The sequence below is a fragment of the Ictidomys tridecemlineatus genome, chromosome 9, assembly GCF_052094955.1.
Source record: "Ictidomys tridecemlineatus isolate mIctTri1 chromosome 9, mIctTri1.hap1, whole genome shotgun sequence".
Lineage (NCBI taxonomy): Eukaryota > Metazoa > Chordata > Mammalia > Rodentia > Sciuridae > Ictidomys > Ictidomys tridecemlineatus.
In genome coordinates, this window is record NC_135485.1 from 50,596,009 (window position 1) to 50,602,008 (window position 6,000).

A 6,000-nucleotide genomic window follows, 5' to 3' on the forward strand; every position below is an offset into this window, starting at 1 on the left:
GTTCCATCCATTTACCAGTGAATGCCATCATGTTTCATTCTTCTTTATAGCTGAATGATATTATCCTTTATCTTGCTAAAACAAATACTTTTATCCCTCTCCTATGTTCTCCACATCAAGACTTCCTTGAGCTACAGAGTTGTTTTCTTCTATGGGCTATGGGGTGGGCGTAGGTGCCACATTCCTGCATACAATGAAAGTCTGACTCTTGTAGTATTTCTCTACATTCAGAGAAGCAATCAAAACAAATAAATACATTTAATATATAACACCAAAACACATTTCACCCTCTGAAGGGTCTGGCTAATAAATTCAGTTATTAAAATTATTCAGCATATCCACAATTTGTAGGTGATCTTTTATATAGTCAGTAATGAGAACAGTATGAGTACAGATAACTGTTATAAGAAAAATCTATTTTTAAATTGATTGCATTACTAATTTATTATTGTTGGTCTTAGTTGGCTTTTCAACACTGCCTGGCAATACAGCTAGATTTACCTAATCAGTGTCAGAATTATCATTTATGAAAACCATTTCAAATCTTTTCTACTCCTCTCCAAACATTTGTTTTACATCCCTTATTCACCACAATTGTTTTCAACAGATGACTTACTTTTCTATTATTTTGTTGGTACTCATATTCTTATTGTCATTATGACTGTAGTGAGATGGAATCTCAGTGTTTTTTTTTTATTGGTTGTTCAAAACATGACAAAGCTCTTGACATATCATATTTCATACATTAGATTCTGGTGGGTTATGAACTCCCATTTTTACCCCAAATACAGATTGCAGAATCAGTGTGGTTTTAAATTGCTTTTCTTTAATTGCTAGAGATGTTGAACATTTTTTTCACATATTTGTTGACCATTTGTATTTCTTCTTCTGTAATCATGTGTAAATATCATAATTCCTTTGTCCATTTATTTATTTATTTTTTGGTGTTAAGTTTTTTGAGTTTTTTTCTGGAGATAAGTGCTCTAAGATGCAGGTGGTAAGATTTTTCTCCTATTCTGTAGGCTCTCTCTACACATTCTTGATTGATTCCTTTACTGTAAAGAAGCTTTTAGTTTCATACCATCCCACTAATTGATTCTTGATTTTACTTCTTGCGTTTTAGGAGTTTTGTTGAGAAATTTGGTTCCTAAACTAACATAATGGAGAGTTGGGCCTGCATTTTCTTCTAGTAGGCACAGAATCTCTGGTCTAATGCCAAATTCCTTGATCCACTTTGAGTTGAATTTTGTACAGGATGAGAGATAGGGGTTTAATTTTATTTTGCTACCTATGGATGTCCAGTTTTCCCAGCACAATTTGTTGAAGAGCATATCTTTTCTCCAATGTATGTTTGTTCACCTTTCTATTATTGAAAAAAACAGAAGCCTTTCAGATGGACACTCCCTCAATTTCCTATTATTATATATTCAAATGTATATGCATCTTCCCATATCCTTCAATTATAGCTGAAGAAGTTTTCCTCTTCCCTTAATAGACTATCTTTTCAGCTGTGCTCTGCTTCCTTCCTCTTTCAAAACCTGCTTCTCTTGTCTTCCCTGTCTGCACAAGTGACCTCTTATTCACTGGGATTAGAGGTATATGCCACTTTGTCCAGCATGAGCACCTGTCTTTTATTTTTATATAAGTATGGTGAGATCATCAGATCAAGTGACAATTTTGCCAATGTAAAGTTAGTTTGCTACTCACAGTTCCCAGGGAAATGATGCACACCATGTCACACATGGCCATACAAGGCCACACAAGGCCGCAAAGCAAAATACCAAGAATAGACAGAAAGAAAAGGGATAAAGAATTTTCCTGATTTTCATGGGGAAAATGGATGAGAGAGAGAGAGAGTAGGTTTAAAACTGACTAGTTGAATAATTTCAGGGGCTCTGTGACATAGAGGCAGTCCCTAGTTTCTTGATACCTGGGGTGGATCTGGGAGTGAAATCAGGGCCTTGAGTACAAGAGTGCCAAAAAGGAGGTGGTTAAGGCTTAAGATCTGAATTAGCTGGTTTGTTTATGAAAGCCACACTCACAGGAGAGTCATTTGTTATCTTTAGGGATTAGTTTGCCTTGGGAGGGACAGTCCCACCCCACTTGCCAAGCTCATCAAGGCCTCAGATGTGAAAGCTTCAGATTAAAAGGATATGCTTAATACAATCTGACTGTTTTTAGCTATTAGCTTTGCGTCTGCCTCAATTTTCCATGCTCTTCTCTAGGTAGCACCCAATTAATTATTGAGCAAGCTAATGATACAAGCTATTTCCACCTTATGTAGACTTCTCTACTGGGTATTCTTCTTTTCCAATTTTTTTCTTTTTGCAAAAATTTTGTAAGATTTTGTTCAGCTATCTGTCAAGTCTCCTGCCAGATACAGCATCCTTCCTTCTCCTTTAACAGGGTTTACTCTTCAATAAACTTTTGCTTACTTTATGTGGGTGATAGGTAGAAAACCCAAGTTGTGATAATGCCAAGAAACAGACAGTAAGGTGAGCTTTAGGAATATATACATAAGGTGAGTTTTTGAAATATGTATCAATAGATGTACAGTATTGAAACTTAAGGGTCTTGGAACTCATGATATGAATTCCCAGGGCAAATGCTCTTCCTATTACCTAGTGGGAACTTCTATAGCCTCCTGTAAGAACATAAACCATGCCTCTGGCAAAGAAGAGACTTCATTGGAGAGCAGGGACAAGTGTAAGTGTTGTGGAAATAAAACTTTGTTTTAGTTTTTATATGCTTTAAAGGAAACAATCTATACCTGTTTAAAACAGAGTGATCAGACCATTATGAGTAAGACACAGCAAGCTTCCCATGAAAGGAAGAAAGTATCTGGACTGGTTTACTGAGATCTTAATTGTTCTGGTGATGGAAGTTTTTGGAAAATAAAAATATAGATAATTAAGAAACTAGCAAGAGAAAAGGAACCAGAAAGGTGATGAAAATTATACTACAGGAATGTTTTTTTCTTTTGATCATTGAAATTTGATCTTTTAATTAGTGTAGAATCAATTCTTAAATTTATTTATTTATTTTTAAATTTTAAAATATGTTCTAATTAGTTATACATTACAGTAGAATGTATTTTGACACACTGTACATAAAAGGAACACAACTTCTCATTATTTTGGCTGTATATTGTGAAGAGTCACACCATTAGGGAATGTAGTTTTTATGTTGCCAATTTATGTGATTATGATTATTTCAGCAGATACAGTAAAAGACAAAGATTCTTCTTTTTTTTTCACTTTTGGCAATTTATTTTTATAGTTTTTAGAATACACTTTTTAAAGTCCAACAAAATGTCTCCATTCTGATGGATGTTATGTTGAATTCAGAGGTTAATGAGAAAATTAAAAAAAAACTTTAAAATCTTTGTAATATTTAACTTTCTACCTATGGAATACATAAGACATATATCCTCCTGTTTTTTCTTTTTCTCTTCTTGTCTTTGTTTTTAGACTTCGAACTTAATAAAAAACATTTCACAATGTGAATTTTTTGTTATTTGTATATCATTTATCAGCAAAAAATTCACTTATCTGGTGTGCAGGGTGATAAGTTTTATTTTATTTATTTATTTTCTTAGATCTTTTTTTTATTTTCTTAGATCTTTTTTTTATTGGTTGTTCAAAACATTACAAAGCTCTTGACATATCATATTTCATACATTAGATTCAAGTGGGTTATGAACTCCCATTTTTACCCCAAATACAGATTGCAGAATCACATCGGTTACACATCCACATTTTTACATAATGCCATATTAGTAACTGTTGTATTCTGCTACCTTTCCTATCCTCTACTATCCCCTCCCCTCCCATCTTCTCTTTCTACCCCATCTACTGTAATTCATTTCCCTCCTTATTTATTATCCCATTCCCCTCACAACCTCTTATATGTAATTTTGTATAACAATGAAGGTCTCCCTCCATTCCCATGCAATTTCCCTTTTCTCTCCTTTTCCCTCCCACCTCATGTCTCTGTTTAATGTTAATCCTTTCTTCCTGCTCTTCCTCCCTGCTCTGTTCTCAGTTGCTCTCATTATATCAAAGAAGACATTTGGTATTTGTTTTTTAGGGATTGGCTAGCTTCACTAAGCATAATCTGCTCTAGTACCATCCATTTCCCTGCAAATTCTATGATTTTTGTCATTTTTTATTGCTGCGTAGTACTCCATTGTGTATAGATGCCACATTTTTTTTATCCATTCATCTATTGAAGGGCATCTGGGTTGGTTCCACAGTCTAGAAATTGTGAATTGTGCTGCTATGAACATCGATGTGGCAGTATCCCTGTAGTATGCTCTTTTAAGGTCTTCAGGGAATAGTCTGAGAAGGGCAATAGCTGGGTCAAATGGTGGTTCCATTCCCAGCTTTCCCAAGTATCTCCATACTGCTTTCCAAATTGGCCGCACCAATTTGCAGTCCCACCAGCAGTGTACAAGTGTACCCTTTTCCCCACCGAGGGCCAACACTTATTGTTGTTTGACTTCATAATGGCTGCCAATCTTACTGGAGTGAGATGGTATCTTAGGATGGTTTTGATTTGCATTTCTCTGACTGCTAGAGATGATGAGCATTTTTTCATGTACTTGTTGACTGATTGTATGTCCTCCTCTGTGAAGTGTCTGTTCAGATCCTTGGCCCATTTGTTGATTGGGTTATTTGTTATCTTATTGTTTAATTTTTTGAGTTCTTTTTAAAATGAGAAAAATAACTTGACGGATTCAGAAGAGACAAAAATGATTATATTATGTGAAACTATACTAAAAATACTTAACCTAAAAAAAACTCTATGAAAAAATATTATTGAAATTGATTAAAGAAATAGGAAACTTGAACAGAAAAAATAGACATGAAAAATGTTAGAACATCACATACTGAAAAACTTTCTTAGCCAAGCTTGGAGGTGCATATCTGTAATCCTAGCAACTTAGGAGCCTGAGAGAGGAAGATCACAAGTTTGATGCCAGGCTCAGTTACTTAGTGAGATTCTGTCTCAAAATTAAAAAAAAAAAAAAAAATTGGAGACGCAGCTCAGTCACCCCTAGTACCCCTCGCTTCAATCCCCATTACCAAAAACAACAAACCCCCAACTTTCTAAAATCATACTATTTCAAGAACATTATATCCTAAATCTTAGCTGTTCCTAAGAATAGAGCATGTTGAAATTCAGTTAATTTCATAATGCCGACATTATTTTGCTTAATTACTCAATAGAACACTAAGACATACTCATTTGGCTTTGAGAAATTATAGATTGTATTTAACTAAATAAACTCTTGGATCTATATTTTCTAGAATAAGATATATAGGTTGCTCATGTTGACTATAAATCAAATACTCAGAGTTTAAAATGTTTATCCATGCTGGGCATGGTCACACAGACCTACAATCCCAGCAACTCAGGGCGCTGAGGCAGGAAGATTGCAAATCTTGGGCAATTTAGCAAGACCCTGACTCAAAATTAAAAATTAAAAGAGCTAATGATGAGTTAGAAAAGCATAAGCAGTGAAAAGTAGGAAGGAAATGTAAAGGTCAGCAAAAGGACAAGCACAACAATAGCCATTGTACATACCCTGACATGTTATAAAACAGTTCCTATTTCTCAGGAAAGACATAAATCTCCATTTTGCCAAAAGCGACTGTATAATCCATAACCTGTCCCATGCCTGCAGTGGGACAATTGAAATATCAAAAACCAATCAAGAGGAGCTTATCAACTTCTCTTTATAAGCCTTTCAAAAGAAGATCGCTGTAAGACTTAAAGGGTGCTCTTGCCCCTCCCAGGCGCTGTGTGCAGAGTCATGAATCATTCTCTCACTTTCCTTTTTAATAAAATCCCTGCTCTCTTGCTTATCTTGACAGCATTTGTGGTGCTTATTTGACTCCATGGAACATGAATTGGATCCTGACTCCTACCTATAACAGTGGGGGATGGGTCAGCTCAGTGGTAGAGTGCCTTGATTCAATCCTAGTACTCCCGCCC